At 42.5% G+C, this 16,043-nt stretch overlaps 1 protein-coding gene across 2 annotated transcripts in view; it reads right to left on the reverse strand.

Annotated features, from left to right (window-relative positions):
- MAP3K7CL (MAP3K7 C-terminal like) overlaps positions 1 to 16,043 on the reverse strand; it is a 77,012-nt gene that overhangs the window by 48,255 nt on the left and 12,714 nt on the right. For both annotated transcript variants that reach the window (XM_019729894.2, XM_074326327.1), the window contains exon 2: positions 11,833 to 11,963. The gene's annotated coding sequence lies outside the window, so the exon portion shown is untranslated. The remainder of the gene's footprint in view (positions 1 to 11,832; positions 11,964 to 16,043) is intronic.

Consider the following 16,043-nt stretch of genomic DNA (forward strand, 5'->3'; position numbering starts at 1 on the left):
CAAACACTACAGCCTCAGTGTCACATTTGTGCCTTTGCAGATCAAGGTCATCTCTGCTGTAAACTCCTCTGTGTAGCTATTCCGACCTTGGTGCTCCCAAAGCCCATTGCTTATTTTCATGCTAAAGCACTTAGCAGCATGTAGAGTTGCTTCCATCTCTTTACAAGTTGCCCCTGCCCCGATTAAATTACTAGAGCAATGACACATGGGTAGTTCCTGGTCTATAGCAGGAGCTCAATAAATATTTCGGGAACTAGACTGAAGCTGGAACAAAAGCATCTAGTAGGGAAGGACCCACAGAAGCCAGGGATGCAAGGAAAAAAGTTAAGAGATATTGGTTTACTTCACCCATTTCTCTAATTTTGTCTTCTGTTAGACTTGGATCCAAGTTAACCCTTTAACTTTAGACCTGGTTTTTTGTGAAGAATCAGTAGCTAAAAAGCCATAGGTGTGACCCAATGAATCTAGGCACCGCCCCCACACCACCCTAAAAGACATGTTTGAAGAGGATACCTGCTCATTGTTTGCCATGGGCTTTTGTGTTCCTAGCGGCAGAGTCTTCAGGCCTGAGCTGAGTGGCTCCAGAAAGTAAAGGGGATTTATAAAGCTGTGTAAGGGTGTGAGGAGAGGGGACCAGGAATGGGACATGAAGAAGAGAAACATGAAATTCCAAAGGGGATGCCCAAAGGGAGAGCCTTAAGTTTTTCTGTGTGGCATGTGATGAAACCATCCTCTCTAGCTCCCTAGGAAACACTCAGTAAAATCCATATCCTTCACCAACACTTTTCCAGTTGTGGATTTGGGGGATGTAGAGAAATAATGAGTCTGAACTCAGAGTCAGTTGCAGGAGACAACAGAGGTTACAATGGGCACAGTCACCTTTGGGTGTGACGGTAGTGTCACAAAGACCAATGACACAAAGAGTCGCAGCATTCATCTAAATGAGAAGTTGCTGGTGAAGAAAAAAAGGGGCTATCTTGGCAAGCCTGACAAGTTCAATAACTGACAGTAACCACCTGGGATGTTTTAATCGTAAAAAAATTCCAAACTGAGCAGGTTATAATGGGAAGCCACAGCCTAAGACCTACATCAGACAGATTACTCTTTATCTTGAGCAAGCCCTGGCCATTGTTTTTATGCATCTAGATACTTAAACTGTGAAAATTATCTCTTCTCCAAACCTCCAAAGTTACACAACCCTGGTAGCAGGGCAAGACAACCCCAGCATTCCTCCTTGTTATATTTTACCCACATATCTCTTTGTACACTACATATGTTTAATATCCTGTACCTACCGATGTAACAGAAGTGTGTCTCTCCATTTTGCTTTGTACCCAATCCTAGAGATTTCCCTGCTCTAGTTTCTCTCTCTCCCATAATCTACCACCAATGGATTTTATGTGAACTTCATTACTCTTCTCCTTTAACTCTAATGTATAAAATAAACTGCAAAATTGTTAATCCTTGGAGCATTGTCTCAATCCTTTGAGATTCTGCTTCCAGAACTGTTCCCTAAACCTTGGCTCAAATCAACTTCTTAAACCTTTCTTTAGGTTTGGAATGTCTTTCGTTGACCCTGGTATGGAAACATTTTGTGATTGATGGTGGTGGTATTTAATCAAGTTACCAACTCAAACTTCTCCGAGTGATTATCAGTTTACATATATTCAATGTTTTCAGAGGTTTGTCAAAAGTACAGTGACACAGAACTGCAGTGGGGGGTGGAACACAGCTTAGCAATTCACCTTTGTGGAAAAAGTCACTAACACAAAAACACAAGAAAAAGAACTCTAGTTCCACAAATGGCATCAAACTGTCTTAGAAACCTTTTTGTCTTGGTTCTGTCTCTAACTCAGTTGGCCGCATTGAGATAGGCATTTCACATCTCTGGGCCACAGTTTCTCATCTGGAAGGTAGAGACTTAAAATTGATTTTCTCTAAAGTTCTTTAGGATTTTAAATTCTTTCATTTTAGGAGGTAGAGAAGCTCCAAAATGAAAAAATAATTATCCTCAGAATTTCTTCCCTAGTTTTGATTCAGTACGGAGTCAACTGGTTTGTAATTACCAAAAATTACATTTCACAGCAATCCTTAAGAAAAGAACAGAATGAAGATAATCCCTGTTCTTTTTTCCTGTTGAAGCCAGTTACCAATACCATCCCCAATTTTACTGTCAAACCCATTTAGTCCTCAGATATTTTGTACCAAGCAAAATTCATTCAGTCCCTGATTACAGTGTGCAACCTGAGGACATCCAGAAAAGTGACAGGAAGAGATCATGTTTTGTCCATCGAAACATTTTTCAAATTAAGCCATCACATCCGAAAATAGTGGATTAGAATCACCCGGCAGAACTTCTCCCTGAAAGCATGCAAATGCGCAATCCTTGTTTAGAAGTACAGTGTCAATTACTTGTGCAGATACAAAAATGACTAATCACTCAGATCTTTTAAGACACCTGTCAATTTCCCTTTTTTTAGCTTAGGTACTTTCAATTCATAGGAGTTGCCCAACACAAGCAGCATTTTGCTGACAGTTCTGTGTGTGCTTGAGCAGTGATAGCATTCAAACTAAAATGGAGTTTCAGATATGTCCATCCATTTCCTAAAAATACATTTTAAAAATTACAGTATTAACCATAAATGAATGGCTGCCCAGCCTCTCAAATGGGATACAGAAATAGCATTGTTAATTCCATCGGAGAAGGGGCAGCTTCCCATCATTACTCCAGCTAAATGAGAATGAAGATTTCCTAGAAGAGTCTACAAATAGAAACTGACATTTTCCTGGAACAGAAAAACCCAATGGAGGACAGGAGATGATCTCTTCTTGAGATCTGAGAATATATTAAATATAAGAAATCTATCAATAGTTAGGACAGAGTTCACAAACGCTTTTGTATGTGAGATGAGAGCATGTATTATTAACCAACTAAAAACTGTACTCAAGGTGAACATGACCAAGATAAGAGGCAAAGTGAAATTTCACAGGTTGCCAAATTAATCCAGATCATTCAAATTAGACAAGTCGGTACTGCAGGGCCCTTTATGGTCTGAGTTCCATGAAAATGGAAGTTATTTATCCATCAGGAAAACATTCCTGAACATGAAAAAGTTTATTCCTTTGAAAAGCCCTCTGGACTAACAATAGCTAATTCATACTTTGAATGGCAAAATTATTTATATATTCAGATTTTTAAAGAACTCTCTGCAGAGCCTATTAGCATGCTTTTAGAATTATCTTTCCAAATTTAGATTCTGAAATTCACAATGAATAAGAATGACATTCTCTTTCCATCCAGAAAAAAAATATAACAGAAGATTCATCAGAATATAGACAGAATAGTATTTTGTACTCCATTTATACTTTTTTAAACGAAGATTTCAAGAAAATTTTATCTGCCATTGATCTGAGATGTTTTTAGTAATTTTCTTTAAGGACACATTAAGAACAAAAAAAACCCCGGTAATTTTAATTAGGTCTTTCCAGTTGTGTCTCCATGAGCAGTAACAAAGAATGTGATTATATTACCCATGTTAGAACTAGAAGATTTCTTTTAGGTCACCTAAATATCCCTTGGTTTACCCCAGGAAGAAACGCATCCATCATTTAAATTTACATTTATCTTTTTAAAATAGTGTACACTTATAAGTTTTGTTTGCATTTTGATGACAAGATCCCAAAGTCATTCACTTGACTCGTCTAAATTCATATGGCTTAATAAGGTGAGAACCACATGGCCTACCATTAACAGAGTTAGTGTATCCTGAGGTCTATTCTAGAGTCCACAGCACTGTAAATAAAAAGCAAACAACAAAACACAAAACTCATGGGCTGCATATCATCACTATCTGCTGCTGTGCATGGAACATTAAAAACATTCAGCAACGCTGGTTGGATGAAAGGCCTTCGCTTTCACAGGCCTTCCCTTCACTATACAAACACAGAGGATACATAGACAACCCTGTGATGTACTATACAGAGCCTAAGCCTGGCTTTACCACCGACTCCCTCCGTTGCCCTGAGCAAATGACAACCTTTTCGGTTCCCAGATTACCCAGCTGTCATTTTTTCAGGTTTAACTAACACAGAGATTGTATATGTGCCTGGCACTTCTTTAAGGGCTTTAACTCCAATAATCCATTTAGTCCTGACAAGCCTATGATCAGGGTGGTGACACGGGGCCCCAGGCTCCGAAAGACCCCATCTGTGGTTTAAGGCTTTGCTGTCAGCATTGAACATGGAACAAGGACCCAGCATTTTCATTTCATTGACATTTAAACAGGGGGCTCCGACAACTATGTAACTAGTTCTGTGTAAGAGGTTAGAACTACTGTCACCCCCACTTTACAGATGTGGAAACTGAGGCAAAGAGAGGTTACGTAACTTGACCAAGGTCAAAAAGCTAAGTCATTAACAGAGCCAAGATTTACACTCACAGGGAGAGACATCAAAAGCCATGGCGCTCAGTTTTCAACTAGTTCTGCAATTCCAACTAAGGTCATTTATTAAAGGAATGTTGATTTCACTCTTTCCTCCTTCAATCAATGCTTTTTATAGATGCAGAATTGCAGTGGATAAAGAAAAAAGAGATTTTGCATTCATAAACAAGCCAAATTTGAAAAAAGAACTGCTTAGCTATATGAAAGGTGAGAGGGTTTTAAATGGTCGTGGCAAGGGCTTAGCTATTTAAACGACAAGCTAAACAGGATCCCTGTGGGGCTGTTTCAAGCTCTGATCCCCAAATTAGAGCTTTTAGGAGTGGGATCCAGAGGCCCTACATGGGGAACACCAAGTTAGCCGAGAATGGCAATGCCACAGTAAGAGGCGGGACGCATCAAAGCAAGCACTCTCCTTACTGCCTTTTATAGCCGTGAAAACGGCTGGATAGCCCTGTGGTCCAATGGGCAAACATAAATAAAAGGCTTGCATCAGCTGAGGATCAAATACTAAAGAAAAGAGTCAAGATTTCCAGAGGGCTATGAGTCAAAGGTCGAGCCCTCCGTGGAGAGAAGCATCTGGCCTCGTTAGGCTCTCTGATTTTCCTGCCCAAACCTTTTCCATGCCCATCTTCTACCTAAGGTAACTGTGGGTGTTTCACTTTGACTAAAATATGTATACAAGGATGTTGCTTGCAATGTTGTAGGACAAAACACTTTACATTTCTGAACTTCAGTTTACTCATATCCAGAAAGAGAGATGATAGCAATATAGACTGCATAGAGTTGTTACAAATATTATGAAGCTCTAGCACAGTGCCTGGCAAATAAGTTTCCATGTCAGTTAAGCTTTTTCATCAGCTATTAACAAAACACTCAATGAAAATGGCTTAACCAATGGACAAGTATCCTTTCACATAACAAGAAATCTAGAGGCAGGATTGGTTCATTTAATGGCTTAATAAAGTCAGGGCTTTTTATTAGCTTTCCTGTTGTTTTCATAACTTTATTTCCTCATGGTCTCAAGGTGGCTGCAGCAGCTCTCCACACCACATCCCCACATGACAACTTCCAAACGTAGGTGGAGGTGGTAAGAGAGGAAAATTTTTCCCAGAAGCCCTCAGCAGACTTCCCCAGAACTGGGTCACATGCCTACTCTCAATCACTGGAAAAGGAAATAATAGGATTTGTATGATTCATTTGGACCACTTTTCTATCTGAATAAAATAGAGACACAGAGGGAAATTACTTTTTCATAGGCTACCAGCAGTTTCTATACCGTTTCCTTTTATTCCTGAGATTCAACCCTCCAGATCAGGTCAACTTTCTTAAAGTCAGAATTTAATACACCCCAGAATTTGAACCAGCCACCTTCATCCTCTTCACAGTTAGCCTGAAAGCCCTAACTCCTTTCTTTGGCAACAAGCCACAGCTTGGGTAAGACCGGTCAAAGCCATAGGGAAGAGCAAGGCAGGGTCCTGCACTTAAATGACTGGCAGTGTAAACAGGTTCTCATGGTGGGGCTCAGGGGCAGAAAGCAGGGCAGAGGATGGCTCCCACAGACTGGGCACATGGTAGGGTCAGGGTCTGAAAACCAAGACAAAGTAGGAACTGGTCTGTGACACAGAGCCAATGCCTATTGTTCAGAGCTGAGTCATCAGGAAAGAGGGATGGTGAACTAGAGGCAGTGGTGATTCAATTCCAAGAGTGGCAATCCTGCACTCTCCAGCCAGAGGTCATGCTCCAGGGCTCCTCATGTGGTTGTGCAGACCACGATCAATCATGCGAGGGCCTCAGACCCAGAGGAGAGGGTGGGGGCCACAACCCTGCTCAGCGCTGCTCTCCCAGCCATGAGCCAAGTCTGAGCTCCATGAGCCTGGAGAAGGGTGCACCGCCTTCTTCGGACTGAGTGCCCTTTGGTACACACAAAGGAGCTGTAGGCTTACCAAGGCCTGGGCCCTCCATGCCAAGGGGCCTTTTTCTAATTCATGTGGGCACTCCAGATGAGTCACCTGTAGCCCTAGCTGCCTTGAACCTAGAGACTGGGGACTGGGATGACGGGAAGTTAGGGAGGTTCAAGGAATCCCCGTTGTGGGAAGAAAAGGAGACGGCCTAGGACTTATTTTGCAGAGCTATCTTCAGCAATACTTTAAGGAGAAGAACTTCTTTCTGTCCTGCCCTAAAAGGCATCCGCCTCCATGTAGCCCTCTTCCAACAGGGTTAGAGTGCAGGGCCGTATGCATTCCAGCCAAGAGGTAACTCTGCGCAGGACTCACCCTCAGTCCTGTGCTGTCTGGGTAGCTGATTTAAAGCACTCCTGAATGTCACCACCCCTGCTCCCCAACTGGCCCTTCTTTGCTGAACTTCCAGACCACGATCTATGAAAAGAATGTCCCTCTAAGTGGACTTCTTATAGGGAAGTAGACCGTATTTTCACTCCCTGTACCTCCATATGGGATGTTCATTCTCACTGCCAGGAATCTCCTTCCCTACTCCAGGTAAACAAGCACATGCTCCGTCCTCAAGGATCCCACAGAACTCAAATGTCCTTTAGGTCACTAATCACAGTTCACTGGGATTATTAGTTTTTGGGTATAGACTCAATAGCTAAGCAGGAAATGCCTCCTCAGGGCCAAAGACCTCAGCTCAGTGGTAGAGAAGAGGAGCTCAATAGACTGGGCAAGAGTGAGGATGAAGGGCAGCATCTGACCTGTGGACGGTTAATAATCAGCATGGCCTGGGGGAGGGGTGGAAGAGAAGGAAAGAACACCTGTAAGAGGATTGAGAAGCATCAGAGAGAAAGACCTCCCTTAAGCATAAAATCTGCCAAGACAACCTCTAGAGTCAAAAGCAAAAGATCAGGATTGGTGCAGAAGCTAATCAGGAACGGAGTCCCACCACTAAGCTGGGGTTAGATCACCTGAGTGGGAACCGCATGGCTCCTGCTGCAATAGGAGGCTGCTAATGAGAGCTTCTTCCCTTCTCAGGAAACACGTGCTCCTCAAGGTGAGAAATCCTGTCTGTGGCTCTCCCGCCCCCTGTGCGTGATCCTTCAAGCGGGCCCAGAGTTTGACTAAGGAGAGCTGGTTATTCACAAGTAACTGTTAAGAACTGTTCAGCATGTCTGGTGAGGGGCAATGCTAGGCCCGAGTGTCCCAGAGCATAGGCCAGTGAGACGCCAAGGCACGAAAAGGTTGCGGGAAGAATACGGCAGAGACGACAGTCCCTACAGAAAGTGAATCCCCACCTCGGTTAATGAGGATTAGCTGGAGGACACGCTGTGGTTCATCACAGCGTACTTTCGGGGTGATGCTTCCTGGAGTGCTGTAATTAGAGACGGCCACACACACATTCTGTCATTTAGGCAGGTCCACAAATACGCAGCCCTTTCCTGTGTGTGATTCCAAATACTGCTGGCTCAGGACAGTGTCAAGTTTCTATGCAGGACTCTTCTAATCCAGACAAGCTTTCCCTTTGAGCAAAGGAGGTTCTCAAATTCACAGTCTGTGGGTAAGGCCGCTCTGCACAGACTCGGAAACAGCAAAGCCCGCCTCCACATGGAAGACATGCTTATTGTTTACCTGCTGTACAATCGGAAATGAAATGACTACTGTGGGCCTCCCAGCGTAGACTGGGTACGATGGGATGGGAAAAGTGAAGGCATTCAAAGGTGTGCAAAAGGGTTTTCTCACCGGGACAGCAATAGTTTAAATGTAAATCATAGCTCTTGCTGGGAGAGGAGCAATGACTTCATCCTAGACCCAGTGTATTAGTTACAGTTCTCCATAGAAACAGAACCAATGAGATATATAGATATAGATATAGATATAGATATAGATATAGATATAGATATAGATACAGATACAGATATATAGATATATAGATATAGAGATAGAGATATAGATATAGGTATAGATATAGAGATATAGAGATAGATAGATATAGAGAGACATAGAAACATATAGATAGATAGATAGATAGATAGATAGATAGATAGATAGATAGATAGGGACTTATTATGAAAGATTGTCTCACACAATTATGGAGGCTGAGAAGTACCCAGTGATCCTGCCTCCTGCTTTTCACACCCACATAAATGTCATTTTGCATGATGTATTATGCATGATGTATTTGTAAAAATCCCGAGCCAGGGCCGGTCCAGTGGCTCAGGCGCTTAGAGCTCCATGCTTTTAACTCCGAAGGCTGCCGGTTCGATTCCCATATGGGCCAGTGGGCTCTCAACCACAAGGTTGCCAGTTCAATTCCTTGAGTCCCACAAGGGATGGTGGGCTCCGCCCCCTGCAACTAAGATTGAACACAGCACCTTGAGCTGAGCTGCCACTGAGCTCCTGGATGGCTCAGTTTGTTGGAGCGCAGGCTCTCAACCACAAGGTTGCCAGTTCAACTCCCGCAAGGGATGGTAGGCTGTGCCCCCTGCAACTAGAAAAAAGAATGGCAACTGGACCTGGAGCTGAGCCGCACCCTCCACAACTAAGATTGAAAGGACAACAACTTGACTTGGAAAAAAGGCCTGGAAGTACACACTGTTCCCCAATAAAGTCCTGTTCCCCTTCCCCAATAAAATCTTTAAAAAAGAAAAAAAAAATCCCTAGCCAGAGGTATCCCATTAAGCTGCACCCCGATTCTTGACGCACAGAAACTATGAGATAAACAACAGTTGCTGTTTTAACCTGCTAAATTGTGGGGTTATTTGTAATACAGCAATAGATCACTAGTATACTCTTCCAAATGATTTGTAATAGATATCTCTAAACTGCAATAACCAACAATTCCGCAACCTAAATATTAACATTCTCATTTTACAGATAAATAAACAGAAGCTTAGAGTATTTAAATGGCTTTCCCAAGTTTCAAATAGCAAGTAAATGACAGGATTACAATTCTAAATCCAGTTTGTCTTCAAAGTCTACACTCTTTTCCACTAATAAGTTATTCCCTTATCTAGCTCTATAGTGATTTCAACCTCTCACTACTCAGTGTCTTCATCAGTAAAATTAGGGATTCAAACAAATTTTCCATCTCTAATGTTGTAAAGTTTCATACCCCTCCTCTGTTTTATCCACAGCCCAAGAAGGAAATGTAAATGCTTTTCATACTAAGGAATGTTGAGGGGCTGAGGATTTAAAGATCCCTTGAGTTAGCTGAAAAAATACAGACATTGAAGTGAAAAAACCACTGGTGCTTGGGACTCTCCATTGTTTATGTAGCTGCTGCTGAGCGCTTCCCATAGTCCCAGTGCTGCCACTCAGAGGATATAAGGGGAAGGAGGTCTATTTCTTGGAGTAACCAAAGAGGCTTCTACTCTGACCAACTGCTGTATTACAGTCTCTTCACAGAGATCCCCCAACTGCAACAATGTAATAAAAGCAATAAACTCAGTGTGTATACTCTTAATATAGTGAGTGATAAATGGAATACGTGGAACAATGCAGAGAAAGAGGGGTACCAGGATCAACAGTGTGATATTTGTGGATATATTTACATATATTGAGATGCTGTTTCACTCTGTTATGTTTTGCTATCCTGTGATTGGCTTTCTGTGTGTGTGCTGTTTTGAAGCTTCCAACCCCTGTAAGTGTGCCTTCAAAAATGCTTAACATTTTAAACTATGCCTCAGACCCAAAAAAGTGGGGAACTACTGCTCTAAACCCTAGAACATGGCCTGACTTGGTCAGGGAGGGGACCCTTTTAGCATAAGCCATGCCAGAACTCTACCTGACACTTTGCATCTTTGGGAGTTAAAGGAATAGAGACCTTCAACTCTAATCTGATGAGGAGACTGTTATACTCATAACTGAGGATGCAAATTCCAACTAAATAAACAGACAAATAAGGTAGATAAAGATACAAAGAGTTCTTCTCTTTCTCAAAGGAAAGATGCCTAATAACAAATCCTTTAAGGTTTAATAATGTTTGGCAAGGCACTCTAGTTGGAAGCTGATGGACTCTGCAATCTAATCATTCATTCATTCATTTCCTCAACAGCTCTGCCACTTACAGCTAGGTGAACACAGACAAGTTACTTTCCTTCTCTGAGCCTAAATTTCCATCTTTGCAAAAATAAGAGAATTATAAAACCTCCCTCATGTATTACTGTGAAGATTAAAGAAGATAGTACTGAGGAAAGAGAAAACCCTCTGTCAAAATTTTCAGTTAGCGAATTATATCCCAAAGAAAGTGAACTTGGCTCATTTATTGATGCTGTCCAGATCAGCAATGTCCAGTCGTGATGGAAATATTCTGCACAGGCGCCGTGCAATGTGGCAGGCTCACTACGTGTACCCACGGAGCCCCTGAAGTGTGACTAGTGTGACTAAGGAACTGATGTTTAAATTTTAATTAAAAAAAATTGAAATATATGTCGCTGCCATATTGAACAGCACAATTCGACGTAATGTACCCCCTAGATGTCTTCCCCCATAATCCCTTCAAATTATATAGACACAATAATTGGCAGAACCTACAATTTGCTTTCACATACACTCTTATGATCTTGTCCAATTTTAACTGCTCAACCAGTTCCTGCTAATTGAGCTAAGACCTGAAAAAACGATCAAGACTCTCCTTCTTCTGTTAATCCCAACAGTATAACACTAATGGGTAACCCATTTTGATCAAGTGTAAACATTATATAAATGATATCCTTGTGTGTTTTAATTAAGTTGGAATTTTGCTCTTCTGCCTACTTTATGTGAGATCAATTTCTATGGTAACTATATATCATGTTACTTGAACTTAATGCCTATAGAACTGATTAAATTCAAAAGGACTCAGAAGTAAGTACCAGTAATAAATCTGTCTTCTAGGCTAAGAACTGAAGTTGTCATCACACCACAGGTACTTAGCAGCCATCTCAAGGTTGACTTAAGGGGAACTGCAGTGATGATATTAAAATTGAAAATAAATTTTAATTTTATTCTACCATATTTTGTGTACAATAGTAATATGTTCAATTTATAAAAGCTTTTTTTTTTCCATTTCTGTTCTTTTCTCATTTTCCTTAGGTGAGTCCCAAATATCTTCTGGCTACCATATAGTCCACATACACCTCAACAAACCACACTTATCATTCACAACCAAATGTATCATCTAAGCTGCTTTTAGCAAAAAGTCTAAGGTCTTACTGTGGCAGGCATACTCCCCCCATTTACCTACTAGGTACTTGCAGTGATTAGTTTTTGGTTCTGTCTGCCCAGCATCCTTTTGCCCTCCCGCCCCCCCCTTTTTTTAATAACGGCAACTGTTTTCTTACTAAGGTATATCCCTTCCCCTCATCTGTGATTTTAGTGGGACAACCAATCACAGTACCCTTCCCATCCCCCAGCCACAACCATTGGCCTTAAATGGTATATGACGCAATCAGATTTCTTACCGGGGATTTCATATGCATCCTGGAAGAAAGAAGACCTCACTCTCCTTTGTAGTGTCTACACTGGGATGCTGTAAACCTTGAGCTGTCTCTAATCACGCCCTGTCATTTCCCAACATATGGAGGAAGCACATCTGAAATAAGAGAGAGTAAGACCAGCACACAGAGGAAAGTAGAAAATAAGACCAAAGAGGTCAGTGTGATGATCTCATTTCCGTCCCCGAGGCCAGCTCCACTCCTGGACTCCAATCATCTAGCACTTCCTCTTACACTTACGCTCTATGAGCTGGGCTTCTGACACCTGTAACCAAATGTGTCCTGTTGAATCTACCTCCAAACTGCTAAGGAGCCGTGCTCTCCTTCACAGCCCTTGCTCCAGCCATACCTAACCACTGTCTCTGGCCACTGTGCTCTTTCAGCGCCAGGCCTATGGACCTACCATTCCTCCACCTGGAGCCATTGCCCTCAGATCTCAGCATAAATATCACTTTCTTAAGAAGGTCCTTCCTGACTTGAGATGAAGGTCATTCACCTGCTCTAAGCTCTCATGATACCGTGTGCTCCCCGTCGCGTAACACTCACCCTACTTTATTATTGTTGCCTCTTTGATGCTTGGGTTCAACACTAGACTCCAAGCTCCATGAGACCAGGGACTAGAGCTCTTTTTCACTGATGTTTGCCCCCGAACCTAGAAGTAGTGCTTGGTCCAGAGTAGTCACCTAGTGAATATTTTGAATGAAAAGTAAATAAATGGTGTCTTCTCATATACTTTCTTATTTGAAGCTGACAACAAATCTATAAATATTGTCAATATATTGCCAAAGCATAGCATATATTTTCATCCGCTCTTTTTAACAGAGAGAATCAAACTAGTAGACATTAATTACTCTAAGATGCTGCAGCTCAGAATGCCAATTACTAGGCTAGAACTGTGATATTTCCTCTCCCAATCCAGTGCACTTGTCACTCTAAACATCTAATTCCAAAAATACATTTCCATACAAGAATAATAAACTCCTCAGGTGAGCCAGGGTTGAACACCGCTGTTGTAAAATCACCTCATTAAAAAAAAAAAAAAGTCTTAGAAACAGCTGGTTCCAGCAAGTACTATCACTCTAATTGTTTTGTGTGGGTCTGTGTATTCACTCAATTCCCTTAATGAAACTGCCAGTTCCTTGGAACTTTAGTCTTGCTACTCAAAGTGTGTCCCTGGATCAGCAGAGCTGACATCCCCTCGGAACTTTTCAGAAATGCAGAATCTCAAGCCCCACCCCAGACCTACTGAATTACAAAACTGCATTTTAACAGGCTCCCCAGGTCGTGCCAATGGACAGCCAAGGACCACTGCTCTGGAGCAGTCAGTCACACCAGACATTTTTGTACCATAACATTTGTATTCATAGCACATGGGTTCAGGGGAGACTGTGGGCAGAGGAATATACTTAATACCTGCTATTGAACAATCAGGTTTCAAGGTGGTAAATTAGGACGAGTCAAACTGAGAGTAACAATCAAGCCTTTACTCACTTACTACAACAGTGCAAGCAAGAGACAAAAGACAAAGGCTCCAGCTCCCCCTGCCCTCCTTCCATTCCGCCCCCACAGAACAGCACAGGAGAGGATCAGGTGGCATGCAGAACTGACAGAGTAATTCTACTCATGAGCAAAAGGAGTCCCCCAAACAAAAGGCTCCTGCCTGTCTATGGACCTGCCTTTCCTGGGGAGAGGGAAAGGGGGAAGGGCTAGGAACAGAACGGCGAGTCAAAGTGAAGAGAAGTGTCTTAGCCAAAGGTCCCAATGAAGAGGCCTCAGAACGGAGGCACTTGGGCTAGAATGGCAGCTGTGCATATGAACCTGGGCGGATGGGGCCACCTGAGTCCCTGAGGGCAACTCCCTCCAGAAAACTGGAATGCACTAGCTGTGCACCAAGTCTGGAGTGGGGAGGGCAGCTTCCCTCCATGCGGCCAGCCAGGCAAAGCCGTGTCATTGCCTATAGTCACACACAGACAGCTCAAAGGATTTGGGCCCAGAGCCAGACTCCTCCACTAACGGGTACAAAGGCTGTACCATTTACCTAGTAAAGATGGTGCTTTTCTTGGTCGCCTAAGTAAACCTGCTGATGAAATCAGCCAGTGCTCACTGATGGAATTGTCTCCAGCAATGGTGCTCAAAGTGTGGCCCTGGGCCAGCCACATGGGCATCACCCGGGAGCTTCTTAGAAACTCAAATTCTTGGACCCGACCCTGAATCAGAATATGTGGGGACGGGGCCCAGCAATCCATTTTAATATGATGAATGCTGACGCATGCTAACATTTGAGAAACACTGCTTGAGAGGAAGGTTTCTCAAAGTCAACACTACTGACATTTTAGGACAGACAATTCTGCTGTGTGGGGCTAACCTGTGCACTGTAGGATGTTTAGATGAGTCTCTGGCCTCTATGTACTACAATCCATAAGCATCCCTTTAATGTGATGCCCCAAAATATCTCCAGACATTGTGAAATTTCCCCTGGGGGGACAAAACTGCCCCCAGTTGAGAACCATTGCCCTAGACCTAGAGTACAACTATGGCCTAGACTGGCCCCAGCCTACATAATGATATATAAACAATCATGTCCATAACATGCACGAGGTCTGATGATTAAGTTCGCGAACTTGTTGCGACGATGTTGCTAACCTTTTTTGATATCAGAAGGATTATTCATTATGAATTTGTACCAACTGGACAAACAGTTAACCAAGTTTACTATTTGAAAGTGCTGAAAAGGCTGCATGAAAAAGTTAGATGAAAACGACCTGAACTTTTCACCAACAATTCATGGCTCTTGCATCACGACAATGCACCAGCTCACAGGACACTGTCTGTGAGGGAGTTTTTAGCCAGTAAACAAATAACTGTATTGGAATACCCTCCCTACTCACCTGATCTGGCCCCCAATGACTTCTTTCTTTACCCGAAGATAAAGGAAATATTGAAAGAAAGACGTTTTGATGACATTCAGGACATCAAATGTAATACGATGACAGCTCTGATGACCATTCCAGAAAAAGTTCCAGAATTGCTTTGAAAGGTGGACTAGGCGCTGGCTTCAGTGCATAGCTTCCCAAGAGGAATACTTCGAAGGTGACCGTAGTGATATTCAGCAATGAGGTATGTAGCACTTTTTCTAGGATGAGTTCGCCAACTCAATTGTCCGACTGCATTCAAGTATTCACAGATATGTGACAATGTACATAAACTAGAGAATTATCTTATTAAACAGGTTATGGAGGGGATATTTCTCATCTTGAACAATATCATTGCTCTTGGAACAAACTCAGTATTAGCTGAGCAGTAACAGTTGTAGGAATACTTAAACAGAGTGTTCGATGTGAAAAATGTGTTATGTCTCCAAGATTAGGGTAAGCCTACCCACAGATGTTGGCATAAGCTATTACATGGAAAGAACAGCTTTATGATAGTTATTGTGAGGCTTCATCAAAGATGTCAGGGGGAGTTGTACTTAAATCAGAGAAGTAAAAATAGCACAGTTAAACAAATTCAGGAATATAGTCTTTCTCCTCTAAATCTCAGCCAGTAGTCTTTCTCCTGGAAACCACAGCCCTTGATGAGAAAGTGAAACTGAATCAGAATCACTGACTGAATGAGAAAGAGGACACCCGCCCGGCACACCACAGAGCCATCCTGTCCCCCTGCCCACCCAGCAATGAGGTACAAATGAATGAAGCACGGCCCAACCGGTATTAGGCTCCTTTGCAGCAGCGTACAAAAAGCCTGCAAAGCCCACATCTTCCAGACAGTGGATGCAATACTCATCCAGAGGTGAGCTGGGGATTTCCAAGACACAGTAATAGACTTTGGCTTCTGAGTGAGCATACACCCAACCGCCGGCAGCCAACTCACTGACCTTTGGATGGTCTCCGACATGGCCAAACTTGTTGCAGAGCATAAAACTGAAGTGCTACATATAGACCAAGGCCAAATCAAAGTCACGATGAGACGAATGACCCCAAACAAACCTTTTGATGTCAGTTCTTTTTTGCCCTGAGAAGAACTTGAAACCCCTTGCCTCCTCTTTAGGATTTCTTCCATGAGTAACTCTTTACCAACGTCCTAAACTTGCAGTTAATAGACTCACAACTTGGGAAACATCACACATACAGTTAAAAAAACCCACAATTTGGAGTCTTGCAGACCCAGCATGAAATCCC

Source organism: Rhinolophus sinicus, linkage group LG01, assembly GCF_036562045.2.
Source record: "Rhinolophus sinicus isolate RSC01 linkage group LG01, ASM3656204v1, whole genome shotgun sequence".
Taxonomy (NCBI): Eukaryota; Metazoa; Chordata; class Mammalia; order Chiroptera; family Rhinolophidae; genus Rhinolophus; species Rhinolophus sinicus.